General features: G+C 42.2%; 1 pseudogene; it reads left to right on the plus strand.

Annotated features, from left to right (window-relative positions):
• Nucleotides 1–20,054, plus strand: part of LOC116372022 (zinc finger protein 271-like) — a 100,181-nt pseudogene that overhangs the window by 73,549 nt on the left and 6,578 nt on the right.

Genomic DNA, 20,054 nt, shown 5'->3' on the forward strand with positions numbered 1-20,054 from the left:
TCCGGCAGCGCTGGAGAGGCGAGGCGCACTGTAGACCTGATGCGTGGTGCTGGCACTGGTGGTACTGGGCCGAGGACACGCACAGGAAGCCTGGTGCGGGGAGCTGCCACCGGAGGGCTGGTGTGTGGAGGTGGTACTGGATAGACCGGACCGTGCAGGCGCACTGGAGCTCTTGAGCACCGAGCCTGCCCAACCTTACCCGGTTGAATGGTCCCGGTCGCCCTGCCAGTGCGGCGAGGTGGAATAGCCCGCACTGGGCTATGCAGGCGAACTGGAGACACCGTGCGCAAGGCTGGTGCCATGTAAGCCGGCCCAAGGAGACGCAATGGGGACCAGATACGTAGAGCCGGCTTCATGGCACTTGGCTCGACGCTCACTCTAGCCCGGCCGATACGCGGAGCTGGAATGTACCGCACCGGGCTATGCACCCGCACTGGGGACACCGTGCGCTCCAAAGCATAACACGGTGCCTGCCCGGTCTCACTAGCCCCCCGGTAAGCACAGGGAGTTTGCACAGGGAGTTTGCACAGGTCTCCTACCTGGCGCAGCCATACTCCTGTGAGCCCCCCCAATCAATTTTTGGGGCTGACTCCCGGGCTTCCTTGCCAACCGTGTTCCCTCATATCGCCGGCTCCTCTCTCCGGCTGCCTCTGCTCTCCTCGCTGCCTCCACCTGTTCCCATGGAAGGCGATCCCTTCCCGCCAGGATCTCCTCCCAAGTGTAGCAACCCTTGCCATCCAATATATCTTCCCATGTCCAATGCATGCTCTTCAACCAATTGCTGCCCGCACCCACCCGCCCGACTAGCATCACTATTCTGGACGGTTCTGATTTAGAATATGTGGACGACTACAAATACCTAGGTGTCTGGTTAGACTGTAAACTCTCCTTCCAGTCTCACATTAAGCATCTCCAATCCAAAATTAAATCTAGAATCGGCTTCACAACAAAGCCTGCTTCACTCGTGCTGCCAAACATACCCTCGTAAAACTGACTATCCTACCGATCTTTGACCTCGGCGATGTCATTTACAAAATAGCCTCCAACACCCTACTAAGCAAACTGGATGTAGTCTATCACAGTGCCATCCGTTTTGTCACCAAAGCCCCATATACTACCCTACATATGTGTCGCCAAACCCACTGGCTCCAGGTCATCTATAAGCCTTTGCTAGGTAAAGCCCCGCCTTATCTCAGCTCACTGGCTACCAAAGCAACACCCACCCATAGCACACGCTCCAGCAGGTATATTTCACTGGTCATCCCCAAAGCCAACACTTCCTTTGGCTGCCTTTCCTTCCAGTTCTCTGCTGCCAATGACTGGAACTAATTGCAAAAATCACTGAAGCTGGAGTCTTATATCTCCCTCTCTAACTTTAAGCTTCAGCTGTCAGAGCAGCTCACCGATCACTGTACCTGTACACAGCCAATCTGTAAATAGCACACCCAACTACCTCATCTGCATATTGTTATTTATCCTCTTGCTCTTTTACACCCCAGTATCTCTACTTGCACATCATCGTCTGCACATCTATCACTCCAGTGTTAATGCTAAATTAATTATTTCGCCTCTATGGCCTATTTATTGCCTTACCTCCCTACTCTTCTACATTTGCACACACTGTACATAGATTTTTCTATTGTGTTATTGACTGTACATTTGTTTACGTGTAACTCTGTGTTGTTGTTTTTGTCGCACTGCTTTGCTTTATCTTGGCCAGGACGCAGTTGTAAATGAGAACATATTCTCAACTGGCCTACCTGGTTAAAAAAAAGGTTAAATAAATACAAATAAAAAAATACCTTCATGAGGTTCTATAGCAGCAAGGATCTGACACCTCCAGAGGGCTTGATGGCTCAATCCACCAGAGGTATGGCTACATCATAGGCCTTGTTCAAAGGCATCTCTGTTCAAGAGATCTGTAATGCAGCATGTTGTGGTGATGAACCTTCATGAGGTTCTATAGTAGCAAGGATCTGACACCTCCAGAGGGCTTGATGGCTCAATCCACCAGAGGTATGGCTACATCATAGGCCTTGTTCAAAGGCATCTCTGTTCAAGAGATCTGTAATGCAGCATGTTGTGGTGATGAACCTTCATGAGGTTCTATAGCAGCAAGGATCTGACACCTCCAGAGGGCTTGATGGCTCAATCCACCAGAGGTATGGCTACATCATAGGCCTTGTTCAAAGGCATCTCTGTTCAAGAGATCTGTAATGCAGCATGTTGTGGTGATGAACCTTCATGAGGTTCTATAGCAGCAAGGATCTGACACCTCCGGAGGGCTTGATGGCTCAATCCACCAGAGGTATGGCTACATCATAGGCCTTGTTCAAAGGCATCTCTGTTCAAGAGATCTGTAATGCAGCATGTTGTGGTGATGAACCTTCATGAGGTTCTATAGCAGCAAGGATCTGACACCTCCAGAGGGCTTGATGGCTCAATCCACCAGAGGTATGGCTACATCATAGGCCTTGTTCAAAGGCATCTCTGTTCAAGAGATCTGTAATGCAGCATGTTGTGGTGATGAACCTTCATGAGGTTCTATAGCAGCAAGGATCTGACACCTCCGGAGGGCTTGATGGCTCAATCCACCAGAGGTATGGCTACATCATAGGCCTTGTTCAAAGGCATCTCTGTTCAAGAGATCTGTAATGCAGCATGTTGTGGTGATGAACCTTCATGAGGTTCTATAGCAGCAAGGATCTGACACCTCCGGAGGGCTTGATGGCTCAATCCACCAGAGGTATGGCTACATCATAGGCCTTGTTCAAAGGCATCTCTGTTCAAGAGATCTGTAATGCAGCATGTTGTGGTGATGAACCTTCATGAGGTTCTATAGCAGCAAGGATCTGACACCTCCGGAGGGCTTGATGGCTCAATCCACCAGAGGTATGGCTACATCATAGGCCTTGTTCAAAGGCATCTCTGTTCAAGAGATCTGTAATGCAGCATGTTGTGGTGATGAACCTTCATGAGGTTCTATAGCAGCAAGGATCTGACACCTCCAGAGGGCTTGATGGCTCAATCCACCAGAGGTATGGCTACATCATAGGCCTTGTTCAAAGGCATCTCTGTTCAAGAGATCTGTAATGCAGCATGTTGTGGTGATGTACCTTCATGAGGTTCTATAGCAGCAAGGATCTGACACCTCCAGAGGGCTTGATGGCTCAATCCACCAGAGGTATGGCTACATCATAGGCCTTGTTCAAAGGCATCTCTGTTCAAGAGATCTGTAATGCAGCATGTTGTGGTGATGAACCTTCATGAGGTTCTATAGTAGCAAGGATCTGACACCTCCAGAGGGCTTGATGGCTCAATCCACCAGAGGTATGGCTACATCATAGGCCTTGTTCAAAGGCATCTCTGTTCAAGAGATCTGTAATGCAGCATGTTGTGGTGATGAACCTTCATGAGGTTCTATAGCAGCAAGGATCTGACACCTCCAGAGGGCTTGATGGCTCAATCCACCAGAGGTATGGCTACATCATAGGCCTTGTTCAAAGGCATCTTTGTTCAAGAGATCTGTAATGCAGCATGTTGTGGTGATATACCTTCATGAGGTTCTATAGTAGCAAGGATCTGACACCTCCGGAGGGCTTGATGGCTCAATCCACCAGAGGTATGGCTACATCATAGGCCTTGTTCAAAGGCATCTCTGTTCAAGAGATCTGTAATGCAGCATGTTGTGGTGATGAACCTTCATGAGGTTCTATAGCAGCAAGGATCTGACACCTCCAGAGGGCTTGATGGCTCAATCCACCAGAGGTATGGCTACATCATAGGCCTTGTTCAAAGGCATCTCTGTTCAAGAGATCTGTAATGCAGCATGTTGTGGTGATGTACCTTCATGAGGTTCTACTGACTGGACATCACTACACATACGGTGAGTAGAGTGGGGACCTCTGAGGGATGATCCTGTCTAGACTTGGCATCAGAGAGTATATGAGCTCTATGGTTGTTGACTATATCCCCAAAGTGAGAGACTAACAAGTCATTGAAATAGAACGGAAGGTTACCTAACAGAACCCTGGTTCTATGATATTCACCAGGTTACCTAACAGAACCCTGGTTCTATGATATTCACCAGGTTACCTAACAGAACCCTGATTCTATAATATTCACCAGGTTACCTAACAGAACCCTGATTCTATGATATTCACCAGGTTACCTAACAGAACCCTGATTCTATGATATTCACCAGGTTACCTAACAGAACCCTGGTTCTATGATATTCACCAGGTTACCTAACAGAACCCTGATTCTATGATATTCACCAGGTTACCTAACAGAACCCTGATTCTATGATATTCACCAGGTTACCTAACAGAACCCTGGTTGTATAATATTCACCAGGTTACCTTTCACACATGGAAGACAAACGTACTTAGATGTGAAGACGGGAGAGACTATGGCCCTATATAGGAAGTGGAGTCGTCTGCTATTAGCTGTTGCTTGACAGACGTTGTTTGATTGGATCTCCCTAGACTCCGCCCCTAACGAGGCTTATAATATCATAGAACAGGGGTTATGTTAGGTAACCTTAAGTTACATGTTCTACTATGCTAATGTCTCTGTATTAAATTGCCCATAACTTTAACACTAGCAGAGATCCTGGAACTAATATACCCTTAAAGTAGATTATATTCAACAATATATTTAAAAAATTGAAACATTTATATTTTCTATATTAATAAATGAATGTAAGAATGTATGAATGAAATCAAAATACAAGTGAAATGCTTACAGTGAAATACTTACTGACAAGCCCTTAATTAACCAACAATGCAGTTTATAAGCCCTTAATTAACCAACAATGCAGTTTATAAGCCCTTAATTAACCAACAATGCAGTTTATAAGCCCTTAATTAACCAACAATGCCGTTTTAAGAAAAATAAGTGCTATGTATGAAAATACAAATAATTTATATTAAAGAGCAGCAGTAAAATAACAGCAGCGAGGCTGTATACAAGGTATTACCGGTACAGAGTCAATGTGGAGGCTATATACAAGGTATTACCGGTACAGAGTCAATGTGGAGGCTGTATACAAGGTATTACCGGTACAGAGTCAATGTGGAGGCTATATACAAGGTATTACCGGTACAGAGTCAATGTGGAGGCTGTATACAAGGTATTACCGGTACAGAGTCAATGTGGAGGCTATATACAGGAGGTACCAGTACAGAGTCAATGTGGAGCCTATATACAGGAGGTACCGGTACAGAGTCAATGTGGAGACTATATACAGGAGGTACCGGTACAGAGTCAATGTGGAGCCTATATACAGGAGGTACCGGTACAGAGTCAATGTGGAGCCTATATACAGGAGGTACCGGTACAGAGTCAATGTGGAGCCTATATACAGGAGGTACCGGTACAGAGTCATTGTGGAGGGTATATACAGGAGGTACCGGAACAGAGTCAATGTGGAGGTTATATACAGGAGGTACCGGAACAGAGTCAATGTGGAGGGTATATACAGGAGGTACCGGAACAGAGTCAATGTGCGGTGACACAGGTGAGTCGAGGAAAAATACTACTCCTATTACAGATCCAAGTGGTAAAGATTCATATGACATCCATTGTTGGAGGACTGTAGCATCTAATGATGAAACATGTAGCATCTCCACAGAGGAGCTCTGTCATGATTGTAGCAGGTTGCTAACAAGTTACTTGTATTAGCTGTGTTGACTTGAGCTAATATGGTGACAACGATGTGTGTCGCAGATATGAAATGGTTTGGTTTGGAAAGGTTTTAACACCTGGTCACCTACAGCTGATGTGTTGTGCATTGACGTCCACAAGCGAAGGGAAAAGGTGAGCGAATTGATGTGAGAGGAAATACAACGTGGCAGTTGTGAAAGTGAACTGTGTTTACGCATCATCAGGGGTGAATTCATTCAGCCGATTCTGTTGCATTTGCTCTATTGCTTACAGTATGATTTGTATCGTATAGAGCGTGGCTTTAAGGGAAAAGTATGGTCACATCTAATAAAAACGAATGTGAAAAATGAACAGAGTATTAACACAAATGTGTTTTAACACACTACCTATTCGTAGAAGTATTTATTCATCATCCACATATTCATATTAAGCTTCTACGTCTGTGTACAGGAAAGTATTATTTGTAAGACGTAAGAGAAAATATATCAGTTTATTGTTAAATTATTATGACGTTCTTTCCAACACAAAAAGTGGAGTACCTATTGTTTCCAAACTGCGTTACCCACTCCAGCCAGCAGATGGCGATGTGCGTCTTTCAGGTGATGATTCTTGCGTGACGTATAATGGACTGGACGGGACGCTTCTTCAGGAACAACAAAGCGCCAACTCTTTCAACCACCTCGGTAGCCTGCTTGACAATAAAACTAAAAGATTGATTCTTTGGACCATGTTATTGTACATTAGCAAATCTCAGTGTTTTATACAAATTTCGGTTGACGTATCTACTGGTGAACTTTAACCTAATGTGCTTGTTCAATTTGCAAACTTGTTAAAGATTGATACTGAGGTTAGCACTAGGCTAGTCGCTAATGCTAGCTAGCTAACATCCCTGACCATGAGCTCACTGAACTACTCCTCCCTTGCTAATGAAGAGGAGGTCTGCTTTACGGAGAAAGAATATTTCAGAATGAAAAAGGAGGAAGAGGAGGCTGTTATAGTGAAAGAAGAGAAAGAACATTTTAGAGAGGAAGAGGATGCTATCTTAATAAACGTGAAGGAGGAAGACGTTTTGAGAGTGAAAAAGGAGGAGACAGAAGATCCGATTGACACCAGTGAGTACTGTCTTAAAAACAGGGACACAAACTATGCAGTTGTTGAACTAATGTGGGGGTTTTAATGAGCATTCTTACTGTAGGAATGTTAAATGGTCGATCTGCCATTGGTTCATATACTTTTGGGACTTTTCAATTAGATGTATTGAATTCTCCATGTGGTCGACATTAAAGTTCCCCTCATCTAGTATAACAGTCTTTTAAAATTCAATATTGGTGCATATGTTCTACTTAAAATATAAAAAGGAACCCATTTTGTGGAACAACCCTTTTACATTTGCATCACAAATATTTTTTTATGAAATCAAGATGAAAGTGGCCATTTTAGGCTCTTTTTAGACATATTCATGCCTCTTGTAAGAATCTGTGATTGCAATAGAAGATCATAAGTTTACCATCTGTTTGATGTTCTCATTCACACAGGAGAGAGACATGACTATGGTGGATCCTCTGCGGAGCCTCAACAACATCCTGATGCTGACGAGGCAGAGAAGAGTCTCTCCAGATCAGAACACCAGATGGTACAGCTTGGTCTGGTCTAGCATACAGCTTGCTTTATCGGCTTGGGCTGGGTTTCTGTAGAGCACTTTATGACAACAGTGACATCAGCATCCATAATGATGTGCGTCTGTGTCCCCTCTTTATGGTTACCAGGACAACGCTAGCCCTTCCTCCCTCCCGGAGTCCATGTGTCGTGCCTCTCCTGGTAGCACCTTACTGCTGGGTATGAAGAGGTTGTCTGTGCTGCTGGTGGACTTCAAGAAAACAACGGGGCTGAGTGGAACTGTGAGAGGAGGAGAAGAGATGAAAGGATCAGATTTGACTCATCGAAGTAAGTGCTGTAGTTTAGTTTGAACAAATACAATAGATCTGCCCACTGGTATCTGTTACCAGGACAACCAGTGGAGTTATGTTAGTTGACAGGAAGATAGAGTGGTGGATATGGATGTCATGAATATCATAACACTGAAAAAGGATTCTGACAATGAAAAGAGAGAAACCAATAGACCATATAAAACCTTGATGAAAGTTAGCTTTAGAGAGAAAATTTCAAGATGATCCAATGTAAGGTGCTTGTTTTACAAAAACTTATCCTATAAACATTATGGATATTACATTGCCTGTCCCAGTCAACCCCCATATCTTTACAAGACTGTTGAACAGGCAAACTAAACTCTAGACACTGTTAATTAATGAACTAATACTGAGGAAAGCTGTGATCAGGCTTATAGGGAAGGACATTCAATAAACACAGCACTTAAAAATGACTGATTGGCTGAGAGAAATTGATGATGATAAAAATATTGTTTAGGCTGTTTTGTTAGACTTCAGTGCGGCTTTTGACATTATCGATCGTAGTCTGCTGCTGAAAAAACGTATGGCTTTACACCCCCTGCTATATTGTGGATAAAGAGTAAAAAAATAAAAGCGAACCTTTATTTAACTAGGCAAGTCGGTTAAGAACAAATTCTTATTTTCAATGACGGCCTAGGACTGCCTTGTTCAGGGGCAGAACGACAGAGTTTTACCATGTCATCTCGGGGATAAGATCCAGCAACCTTTTGGTTACTGGCCTACCGCTCTAACCACTAGGCTACCTGCCGCCCCCAGAGCTACCTGTCTAACAGAACACAGAGAGTGTTCTTTAATGGAAGCCTGTACAACACAATCAAGGTAGAATCAGGAATTCCCCGGGGCAGCTGTTTGGCACCTACCTTTTTCAATCTTTACCAACGACATGCCAACGACATTTGAGTAAAGCCAGTGTGTGTCTGTATGCGGATGACTCAACACTGTACACGTCAGCTACCACGGAAACTGAAATGGCAGCAACACTTACAAAGAGTTGCAGTGAGTTTCAGAATGGGTGGCAAGGAATAAGTTAGTCCTAAATATTTCAGATTGCCTTAAATTACATGGCCTACTATGCTAATTCTGTAGCGGTATTGTTAGAGGGGGGTAAAGAAATATTTTGTTGGGGCGCCAGGCAGGTATTAACCCTAGTTATTAAAGTTAGTTGAATAGATAGAGTAGCGCTTTCAAACACATTCTAAACATGATGGAGTCTTAAAGGAGGACTGTAGCATCTAATGATGAAACATTATGGAGTCTTAAAGGAGGACTGTAGCATCTAATGATGAAACATTATGGAGTCTTAAAGGAGGACTGTAGCATCTAATGATGAAACATTATGGAGTCTTAAAGGAGGACTGTAGCATCTAATGATGAAACATTATGGGGTCTTAAAGGAGGACTGTAGCATCTAATGATGAAACATTATGGAGTCTTAACCTGTATGGGAACGGGGTTCTGCCGCCAACAGCCAATGAAATTGCAGGGCGCCAAATACAAATCAACAGAAATCTCATTATCAAATTTCTCAAACATTCAAGTATTAGGCACCATTTTAAAGATAAAAGTCTTGTTAATCCAGCCACAGTGTCTGATTTCAAAAATTTTCCAGCCAAAGAGGAGTCACAAAAAGCACAAATAGAGATAAAAATGTATCACTAACCTTTGATGATCTTCATCAGATGACACTCACAGGACTTCATGTTACACAATACATGTGTGTTTTGTTCGATAAAGTGCATATTAATATCCCAAAATCTCATTTTACATTGGCGTGTTATGTTCAGTAGTTCCAAAACATGCAGTGATTTTGCAGAGAGCCACATCAATTTACAGAAATACTCATTATAAATGTTGATGAAAATACAAGTGTTATGCATGGAACATTAGATAAACTTCTCCTTAATGCAACCGCTGTGTCAGATTTTTTTTTTTTACTTTACGGAAAAAGCATACCATGCAATAATCTGAGTACGGAGCTCAGAGCCTAAACCAGTCAAAGAAATATCCACCATGTTGCTCGGTCAACATTAGTCAGAAATAGCATTATAAATATTCACTTACCTTTGATGATCTTAATCAGAATGCACTCCCAGGAATCCCAGTTCCACAATAAATGTTTGATTTGTTCGATAAAGTTCATCATTTATGTCCATATACCTCCTTTTGTTAGCGTTTGGTAAACAAATCGAAACGCGCGTGCAACTTCCTGCGGAAAGATCGGATGAAAATTCCAAAAAGTTATATTACTGGTCGTATAAACATATAAAACGATATATAGAATCAATCTTTAGGATGTTTTTATCATAAAAGTTTAATAATGTTCCAACCAGAGAATTCCATTGTCTGTAACTCTCTCATGACCGCGCGTCACGAGACCAAGGCACTTTGCCAGACCTCTGACTCATTTCCCTCTCATTCAGCCCCCCCTCACAGTAGAAGCATCAAACAAAGTTCTAAAGAAGGTTGACATCTAGTGGAAGCATTAGGAAGTGCAACATAACCAATATCCCACTGTATCTTCAATAGGGGCTGAGTTGAAAAACTACAAACCTCGGATTTTCCACTTCCTGTTTAACAAAATATGGAAAAGGTGAAGGGGTCTGGATACTTAACGAATGCACTGTCTGTGTGTATACTGAACCAAAATATAAACAGCAATTTCAATGATTTACAGCTCATATAAGTCATTCATTGTAAATAAATAAATTAGGCCCTCATCTATGGACTTTACATGACTGGGCAGGGGAGCAGCCATTGGTGGGCCCTGGAGGGCATAAGCCCACCCATTGCGGAGCCAGGCCCAGCCAATCAGGATTAGTTTTTCCCCACAAAAGGGCTTCATTACAAATAGAAATAAAACTCGGGTGGCTGGTCTCAGAGGATGTGGAGGTCCTGGGCTGGCGTTGTTCGTTATATGTGGTCTGTGGTTGTGAGGCCAGTTGGATGTACTGCCAAATTCTCTAAAATGACGTTGGAGGCGGCTTCGGGCAGAGAATTGAACATTCAATTATCTGGTAACCGCTCTAGTGGTTATTCCTGCAGTCAACATGCCAATTGCACGCTCCCTCAAAACTTGAGACATCTGTGGCATTGTGTTGTGTGACAAAACTGCACATTTTAGTGGCCTTTTATTTTCCCCAGCACAAGGTGCACCTGTGTAATAATCAAGCTGTTCAATCAGCTTCTTGATTTGCCACACCTGTCAGGTGGATGGATTATCTTGGCAGAAAATATGTGTTAACTAACAGGGATGTAAAACATTCTGCAATCTTTTTTTTCAGCTCATTAAACATCCAACACTTTACATGTTGCGTTTATAATTTGTTTATTGCAGTTACTATCAGTTTTAGGAACATCTTTCCAAATATTTCACCTTATTTTTTACTTTACCCAAAATATGACATCAGTGATAATCAAAATGTTGAAAATCTGTGAACGTCTAAATAAGAAATTGGGCCATTTAAACAGCAGGTGTCGAACCCTTTCGACAACGGGGAAATGTTACTGATGTGCTTTGTGTCTTCGACTTAAAAACAAGTCAGTAGAACGTGGAATGAAGCCTCTAGTGTAATGTGGGACCGGATGGCAGCTATTTAAGTCACTGGTCTGGCAGAATGCCAGTCATTATATCGCCTTGCGTTCCATTACTCTGTAGACTAAAAGAATGCTCCGGTTGGAACGTTATTGGATATATATGATAATAACATCCTGAAGATTGATTCTCTACTTAGTAGAGTACCAGTTTATTCGACCTGGAATATAATTTTTGAAGTTTTTGTCCGAGTTCGCCTGGACCAGCGCCTATTTTTGGACATGTGAACTAAACGTGGTAGCTAATTGGACACTAGTAATGGACATTATGGAACAAAACAATGATTTATTGTGGAACTCGGACTCCTTGCACTGCATTCTGATGAAAGATCATCAAAGGTAAGGGAATATTTATGATGTATTTTCGTATTTCTGTTGACTCCAACATGGCGGAGAAATATATTTACTTCTGAGCATTGTCTCAGATTATTGAATGGTATGCTTTTTTCATAACGTTTAAAAGAAAATGTGACACAGCGGTTGCATTAAGAACCAGTGTATCTTTAATTATATGTAAAACATGTGTCTTTCGTCAAAGTTTATGATGAGTATTTGCATATACTCCAGAATGTTATGAAGAGTGATCAGATGAATTACAAAGTCCCTCTTTGCCATGCAAATGAACTGACCCCCCCCCCCCCCCAACACTGGAAGCTTCAAAAGGAGGGTGGTGCTTGGAATCATTGTTCTTCCTCTGTCACCCATGGTTACCTGCAAGGAAACACGTGCAGTCATCATTACTTTGCACAAAAAGGGCTTCACAGGCAAGGATATAGCTGCCAGTAAGATTGCACCTAAATCAACCATTTATCGGTTCATCAAGAACTTCAAGGAGAGCGGTTCAATTGTTGTGAAGAAGGCTGCAGGGCACCCTGTTACGGTTTTCTTTAGGTGAAAGAGAGTCGGACCAAAATGCAGCGTGGTATTCCTGATACATGTTTAATGACGACGAAAAAACGAACAATACAAAAACAACAAACGTAACGTGAAAACCTATACAGCCTATCTGGTGACAACAAACACAGAGACAGGAACAATCACCCACGACACACTCAAAGAATATGGCTGCCTAAATATGGTTCCCAATCAGAGACAACGATAAACACCTGCCTCTGATTGAGAACCACTTCAGGCAACCATAGACTTACCTAGAAAACCCCACTAAGCCACAATCCCAATCCCACACTAAGATTGTTAAAACTGGTCTTAGGTTATTGAGGGATCTGATTAGGATTTACCCTCGTAGCAAGTTTTATCATGTGGAGGTTTCTTTCGGCCTCTATTTTTCTTTTAAACACTGTCTTTGGCAGGAGAAAGACCAGACTCAGAGGAACCAGAGCCAGGGATGTCCAAACCAGCAAGAAGACACCAGTGCTCTTACTGTGGCAAGTGTTTTAAGCGGTTAGGGAACCTGAAACGGCACGGGCTAGTACACACAGGGGAGAAGCCATACCACTGCTCCCAGTGTGGAAAGTGTTTCAGCCGGTCAGGGCATCTGAAAAAACATGAAAGAATACACACAGGGGAGAAGCCTTTCTACTGCTCCCAGTGTGGAAAGTGTTTCAGCCGGTCAGGGCATCTGAAAAAACATGAAAGAATACACACAGTGGAGAAGCCTTTCTACTGCTCCCAGTGTGGCAAGCGTTTCAGCCAGTCAGGGCATCTGAAAAACCATGAGAGAAGACACACAGGAGAGAAGCCTTACCACTGCTCCCAGTGTGGCAAGTGTTTCACCCAGTCAGGGGATCTGAAAAAACATGAAAGAATACACACAGGGGAGAAGCCTTTCTACTGCTCCCAGTGTGGCAAGCGTTTCAGCCAGTCAAGGGATCTGAAAAACCATGAGAGAAGACACACAGGGGAGAAGCCTTTCTACTGCTCCCAGTGTGGCAAGCATTTCAGCCAGTCAGGGGATCTGAAAAACCATGAGAGAAGACACACAGGGGAGAAGCCTTACCACTGCTCCAGGTGTGGCAAGTGTTTCACCCAGTCAGGGGATCTGAAAAAACACGAAAGAATACACACAGGGGAGAAGCCTTACCACTGCTCCCAGTGTGGCAAGTGTTTCAGCCAGTCAGGGGATCTGAAAAAACATGATAGAATACACACAGGGGAGAAGCCTTACCACTGCTCCCACTGCGGAAAGGGTTTTAACCGGTTAGGGACCCTGAAACAGCATGAGAGAATACACACAGGGGAGAAGCCTTACCACTGCTCCCAGTGTGGCAAGTGTTTCACCCAGTCAGGGGATCTGAAAAAACATGAAAGAATACACACAGGGGAGAAGCCTTACCACTGCTCCCAGTGTGGCAAGTGTTTTAACCGGTCAGGGAGCCTGAAACAACATGAGAGAATACACGCAGCAGAGAAGCCTTAACACTGCTCCCAGTGTGGAAAAAAAATAAATTAAAAAAATATAAAGTAAATAATCAACTTTATTATGAAGCCAAGATCAATGATATAAAGAATGATGGAAAAAAAACTTGTAAAAAAACATGCAAGTTTTGAATTTTGTAAAGTTAGTGTGGGAGAGGTGGAAAAATTGTTATCGATCAATAATGACAAACCTCCTGGCATTGACAACTTAGATGGAAAGCTACTGAGGACAGTAGCTGACTCTATAGCCACTCCTATCTGACATATTTTTAATATGAGCCTAGAGGAAGGTCTTTGTTCTCTTGCCTGGAGGGAAGCCAAATTAATCCACTACCCAAGAGTGGTAAAGCGGCCTTTACTGGTTCTAACAGCAGACCTATAAGCTTGCTGCCAGCTCTTAGCAAACTGTTGGAAAAAATTGTGTAATTGTGTTTTTAATGGAAGCTTCTCTAATGTCAAACATATGAAGTGTGATGTACTGCAGGGCAGCTCTCTAGGCCCTCTACTCTTTTCTATTTTTACCAATGGCCTGCCACTGGCATTAAACAAAGCATGTGTGTCCATGTATGCTGATGATTCAACTATATAAGTACCAGCAACCACAGGTAATGAAGTCACTGAAACCCTTAACAAATAGTTGCAGTCTATTTTGGAATGCATGGCCAGTAATAATCTGGTCCTGAACATCTCTAAAACTAAGAGCATTGTATTTGGTACAAATCATTCCTCAAGTTCTAGACCTCAGCTGAATCTGGTAATGAATTGTGTGGCTGTTGAACAAGTTGAGGAGACTAAATTACTTGGCATTACCTTAGATTGTAAACTGTCATGGTCAAAACATATAGATTCAATGGTTGTAAAGCTGGGGAGAGGTCTAGCCAAGTTCTGCAGGCTCTAGTTTAGTCTAATCTTGATTATAGCCCAGTCGTGTGGTCCAGTGCTGCAAGGAAAGACCTAGTAAAGCTGCAGCTGGCCCAGAACAGAGCGGCTGTGACGCCCTGGCCATAGAGAAGCTTTTATTCTCTATGTTGGTTAGGCCAGGGTGTGACTAGGGTGGGCATTCTATGTTCCTTTTTCGGTGTTTTTGTATTTCTTTGTTTTTGGCCGAGTGTGGTTCCCAATCGGAGGCAGCTGTCTATCGTTGTCTCTAATTGTGAATCATACTTAGGCAGCCTTTTTCCACCTGTGTTTTTTGGGTAGTTGTTTTCTGTATAGTTGATTTGCCTTACAGAACTGTTCATTCTTCTCTTTGTTATTTTGTTCGAATGTTTTTTGATGAAATAAAAATCATGAACACTTACCACGCTGCGGCTTTGGTCCATGCCTTCCGACGAGAGACGTGACAATTATGTTTTGTGTTGACCGCAGGAGGGGTAGCTGCTGCTTTTGCAACAGCTAATGGGGATCCAATTAAAATACCAAATACCAAACTCTGTTGTTCTCTCTGAGCTCAGAAAAAAAAATATTGGTTTGACTTGGACTCCAGCAGATCCTTATATTATAATATCCACTACAACTCACCCACAGATTGCTGTTTCATGATTGTCTCAATGAAGAGTTCCTCATTCCACTTTCCTGTGGGCATTTACAAGCCTCCCATTGGTTGAATAAACGTTGTCTCCACGTCAAATTAAAAACATCCTTAACATAGATAAACCTTCACTATCTTCATCCCTAAACTAGCAACATTAACTATTGTCTATAGTTATTCTCAATGACATTCCTGGCCTTATGAAATCCTAGCTAAATACAATGTTCCCACCCGTTTTCATGTCTTTGTTTATGCAAACATTTGTTTATTCGATTATATTTCTCATTAAGAATAATGTTGTTTTAATTCTGTATGGGTCACGCCTGGCTTCGGTCTCCTCACTCAAGCCATTTTGCCACAACTTTGGAAGTATGCTTGGCATCATTGTCCATTTGAAAGACCCATTTGCGACCAAGCTTTAACTTCCTGACTGATGTCTTGAGATGTTGCTTCAATATATTCACATAATTTTCCCCACCCATGATGCCATCTATTTTGTGAAGTGCCCCAGTCCTTCCTCCAGCGAAGCACCCCCACAACATGATGCTGCCACCTGTGTGCTTCACGGTTGGGATGGTGTTCTTCTGCTTGCAAGCATCCCCCTTTTTCCTCCGATCATAACGATGGTCATTATGGCCAAACAGTTCTATTTTTGTTTCATCAGACCAGAGGACGCCTTCAGGCATTTGGAAATCGCTCCCAAGGATGAACCAGACTTGTGGAGGTCTACCATTTTTTTCTGAGATCTTCGCAGATTTGTATTTATTTTCCCATGATATCAAGTAAAGAGGCACTGAGTTTCAAGGTAGGTCTTGAAATACATACACAGGTGCTCTTCCAATTGACTCAAATGATGTCAATTAGCCTATCAGAAGCTACGAAAGCTATGACATAATTTTCTGGAATTTTCCAAGGCTGTTTCAAGGCACAGTCAACTTAGTGTATGTAAATATCTGACCCACTGGGATTGTGAAATAATCTGTCTGTAAACAATTGTTGAAAAAATGGCTTGTGTCATTAACACAGATGTCCTAACCGACTTGCCAAAACTATAGTTTGTTAACAAGAAATGTGTAGAGTGGTTGAAAAATGAGTGCACTGTCGGATCTAGAAGCATAAGCATTTCACTACACTCACAATAACATCTGATAACCATGTGTATGTGACCAATAACATCTGCTAACCATGTGTATGTGACCAATAACATCTGCTAACCATGTGTATGTGACCAATAACATCTGCTAACCATGTGTATGTGACCAATAACATCTGCTAACCATGTGTATGTGACCAATAACATCTATTGTTATTCTCAATGACATTCCTGGCCTTATGAAATCCTAGCTAAATACAATGTTCCCACCACAATAACATTTGCCAAACCATGTGTATGAGACCATTAGCATTTGATTTGAACAAAACAAATCCATGTGATGATGTTTGATCAATGTGGAAAACGGATTGGATTTGTAAAAATCCATCTACATAAGGTATTTGTATTAATTTTCACACAACTGGTAACCAGCTACTGGTGACATTTTGTGTTTCACCCAACTGGCAACCTAAATACAATGACAGTGGACATTTTGTGTTGAATTCACTTTAGTTGACGAATCAAAGAAATGTAAATAGAAACTAGATGTTGAACTGACGTCTGTGCCCAGTGGGACGGTTTGAATAAGCAGCAGGTGTTGGATCAATATCCACCTTAGTAGCTAAATTTCCATGCAATTTGCGACAAATTTTCATGTGAATATTCTCAAATCTGCATAAAACAATATACGCATTTTCCCACCGGAAACGTTTGCATCAAACAGATTTATTGCGGATAGAAGTTTGCGTGATGAAGTAGTGCACGGAAAAAATGTTTTGCTGTTGAATTCCCATGTACTGAATGAAAAATGGAAGTTGAATGGGTTTCCATTGCATTTTCAACTCTACTGATGGTTTTGAAAAACCGTTGAGTTATATAACAAACGTGCTCTTGTCCCGTGCACTGTAGCCAACAGCTCACATATACAGTGTTGGTAGGCTACCTACATGATGAGATTATTATGGATGAGAGAGATATTATTTTATTGTCATACAAATCCTGTTTCCATCAGCCCGGTCATTACTTTGGAAATTGTTGGATCAATATCCACCTTCATTATATGGATGAAACCTGATTTGGAATGTCTGAGTAGTTCTATCTGATGTCATAATAGACCCCTCTGATAGTGATACATTTGCTCCATTGTTTCCATGTCAGTTGGTTTCCCACTCTGATGGTTTATATCTGACAGAGGGGCTTTAAATGAATAGTATGGTGACATCTTAGTGTGTCTTGAAATAAGATTATTAATCATAAACTCCTATAGCAACAATACACTGCAGCTTTGACATCAAGAAGAGAATGGGCTGATGGGTGGTGGTGCTACTCTATAGGTAAGGCTGTCCAATATGAATGTTCAATACACACAATAGGTTGATCAGTAGCCAGTTAGCTAGCTGCCACAGTCCAATATGAATGTTCAATACACACAATAGGTTGATCAGTAGCCAGTTAGCTAGCTGCTACAGTCCAATATGAATGTTCAATACACACAATAGGTTGATCAGTAGCCAGTTAGCTAGCTGCTACAGTCCAATATGAATGTTCAATACACACAATAGGTTGATCAGTAGCCAGTTAGCTAGCTGCTACAGTCCAATATCAATGTTCAATACACACTATAGGTTGACTGTTGACCAATAAGAATGTTCAATACACATAGTAGGACTGTTGACCAATATGAATGTTCATAATGAGGGAGAAATAAAGGTGGGCTCTCCTGTCAACATGGGTCTCCTGCTGCAGGTAGCCTAGCAGTTAATAGTGTTGGGCCAGTAACTGAAACGTTTCTGGTTTGAATCCCAGAGACGACTAGGTGAAAAATCTGTCAATGTACCCTTGAGGGCAGCAGGAGCCTCATGTTTCTCACATTCTTCTCTGCAGATCCTCTATAGCTCTGTCAGGTTGGATGGGGAGCGTCGCTACAAAGCTATTTTCAGGTCTTTCCAGAGATGTTAGATCGGGTTCAAATCCGGGCTCTGGTTGGGCCACTCCAGGACATTCAGAGACATCTCCCAAAGCCACTTCTGTGTTGTCTTGGCTGTGTACTTAGGGTCGTTGTCCTATTGGAAGGTTAACCTTTGCCCCAGTCTGAGGTCCTGAGTGCTCTGGAGCAAGTTTTCAAAATGGTCTTTCTGTATTTTGCTCTGTTCATCTTTCCCTTGATCCTGATGAGTCTCCCAGTCCAGTCCATGCCACTGAAAAATATCCCCACCATGCTTCACCGTAGGAATGGTGCCAGGTTTCCTCCAGATGTGACCCTTGGCATTCAGGCCAAAGAGTTAAATCTTGGTTTCATCAGACCAGATAATTTTGTTACTCATGGTCTGAGAGTCCTTTGGGTAAACTCCAAGCTGGCTTTCATGTGCCTTTTACTGAGGAGTGGCTTTCATCTGGCAATTCTACCATAAAGTCCTGCTTGGTGGAGTGATGCAGAGATAGTTGTCCTTCTGGAAGGTTCTCCCATTTCCACAGAGGAGCTCTGTCAGAGTGACCATTGGGTTCTTTATAGAGCATGGCTTTAAGCGAATGGTATGGTCACATCTAATAAAAACGAATGTGAAAATGAACAGAGAAAATGTATATTAACACACTACCTATTCATAGATGTATTTATTCATCATCTACATATTCATATTAAGCTTCTACGTCTGTGTACAGGAACGTATTATTTGTAAGAAGCAATAGAAAATATATCAGTTTATTGTTAAATTACGTTCTTTCTAATACAACGTGTAGTACCTATTGTTTCCAAACTGCGTTACCCACTCCAGCCAGCAGATGGCGATGGGCGTCTTTCAGGTGATGCTTCTTGCGTGACGTATAATGGACTGGACGGGACGCTTCTTCAGGAACAACAAGGCGCCAACTCTTTCAACTACCTCGGTAGCCTGCTTGACAATACAACTAAAAGATTGATTCTTTGGACCATGTTATTGTACATGAGCTAATCTCAGTGTTTCAGACACATTTCGGTTGACGTATCTACTGGTGAACTTTAACTTCATGAGCTTGTTCAATTTGCAAACGTGTTAAAGATTGATACTGAGGTTAGCACTAGGCTAGTCGCTAATGCTAGCTAGCTAACATCCCTGACCATGCATGAGCTCACTGAACTACTCCTCCCTTGCTAATGAAGAGGAGGTCTGCTTTACGGAGAAAGAATATTTGAGAGTGAAAAAGGAGGAAGAGGAGGCTGTTATAGTTAAAGAAGAGAAAGAACCTTTTAGAGAGGAAGAGGATGCTATCTTAATAAACGTGAAGGAGGAAGACGTTTTGAGAGTGAAAAAGGAGGAGACAGAAGATCCGATTGACACCAGTGAGTACTGTCTTAAAAACAGGGACACAAACTATGCAGTTGTTGAACTAATGTGGGGGTTTTAATGGGCATTCTTACTGTAGGAATTGTTAAATGGTCGATCTGCCATTGGTTCATATACTTTTGGGACTTTTCAATTAGATGTATTGAATTCTCCATGTGGTCGACATTAAAGTTCCCCTCATCTAGTATAACAGTCTTTTTTTAAATTCAATATTGGTGCATATGTTCTACTTAAAATATAAAAAGGCACCCATTTTGTGGAACAACCCTTTTACATTTGCATCACAAATATTTTTTTAGGAAATCAAGATGAAAGTGGCCATTTTAGGCTCTTTTTAGACATATTCATGCCTCTTGTAAGACTCTGTGATTGCAATAGAAGATCATAAGTTTACCATCTGTTTGATGTTCTCATTCACACAGGAGAGAGACATGACTATGGTGGATCCTCTGCGGAGCCTCAACAACATCCTGATGCTGACGAGGCAGAGAAGAGTCTCTCCAGAT

The sequence above is a fragment of the Oncorhynchus kisutch genome, unplaced genomic scaffold, assembly GCF_002021735.2.
Source record: "Oncorhynchus kisutch isolate 150728-3 unplaced genomic scaffold, Okis_V2 scaffold3840, whole genome shotgun sequence".
Lineage (NCBI taxonomy): Eukaryota > Metazoa > Chordata > Actinopteri > Salmoniformes > Salmonidae > Oncorhynchus > Oncorhynchus kisutch.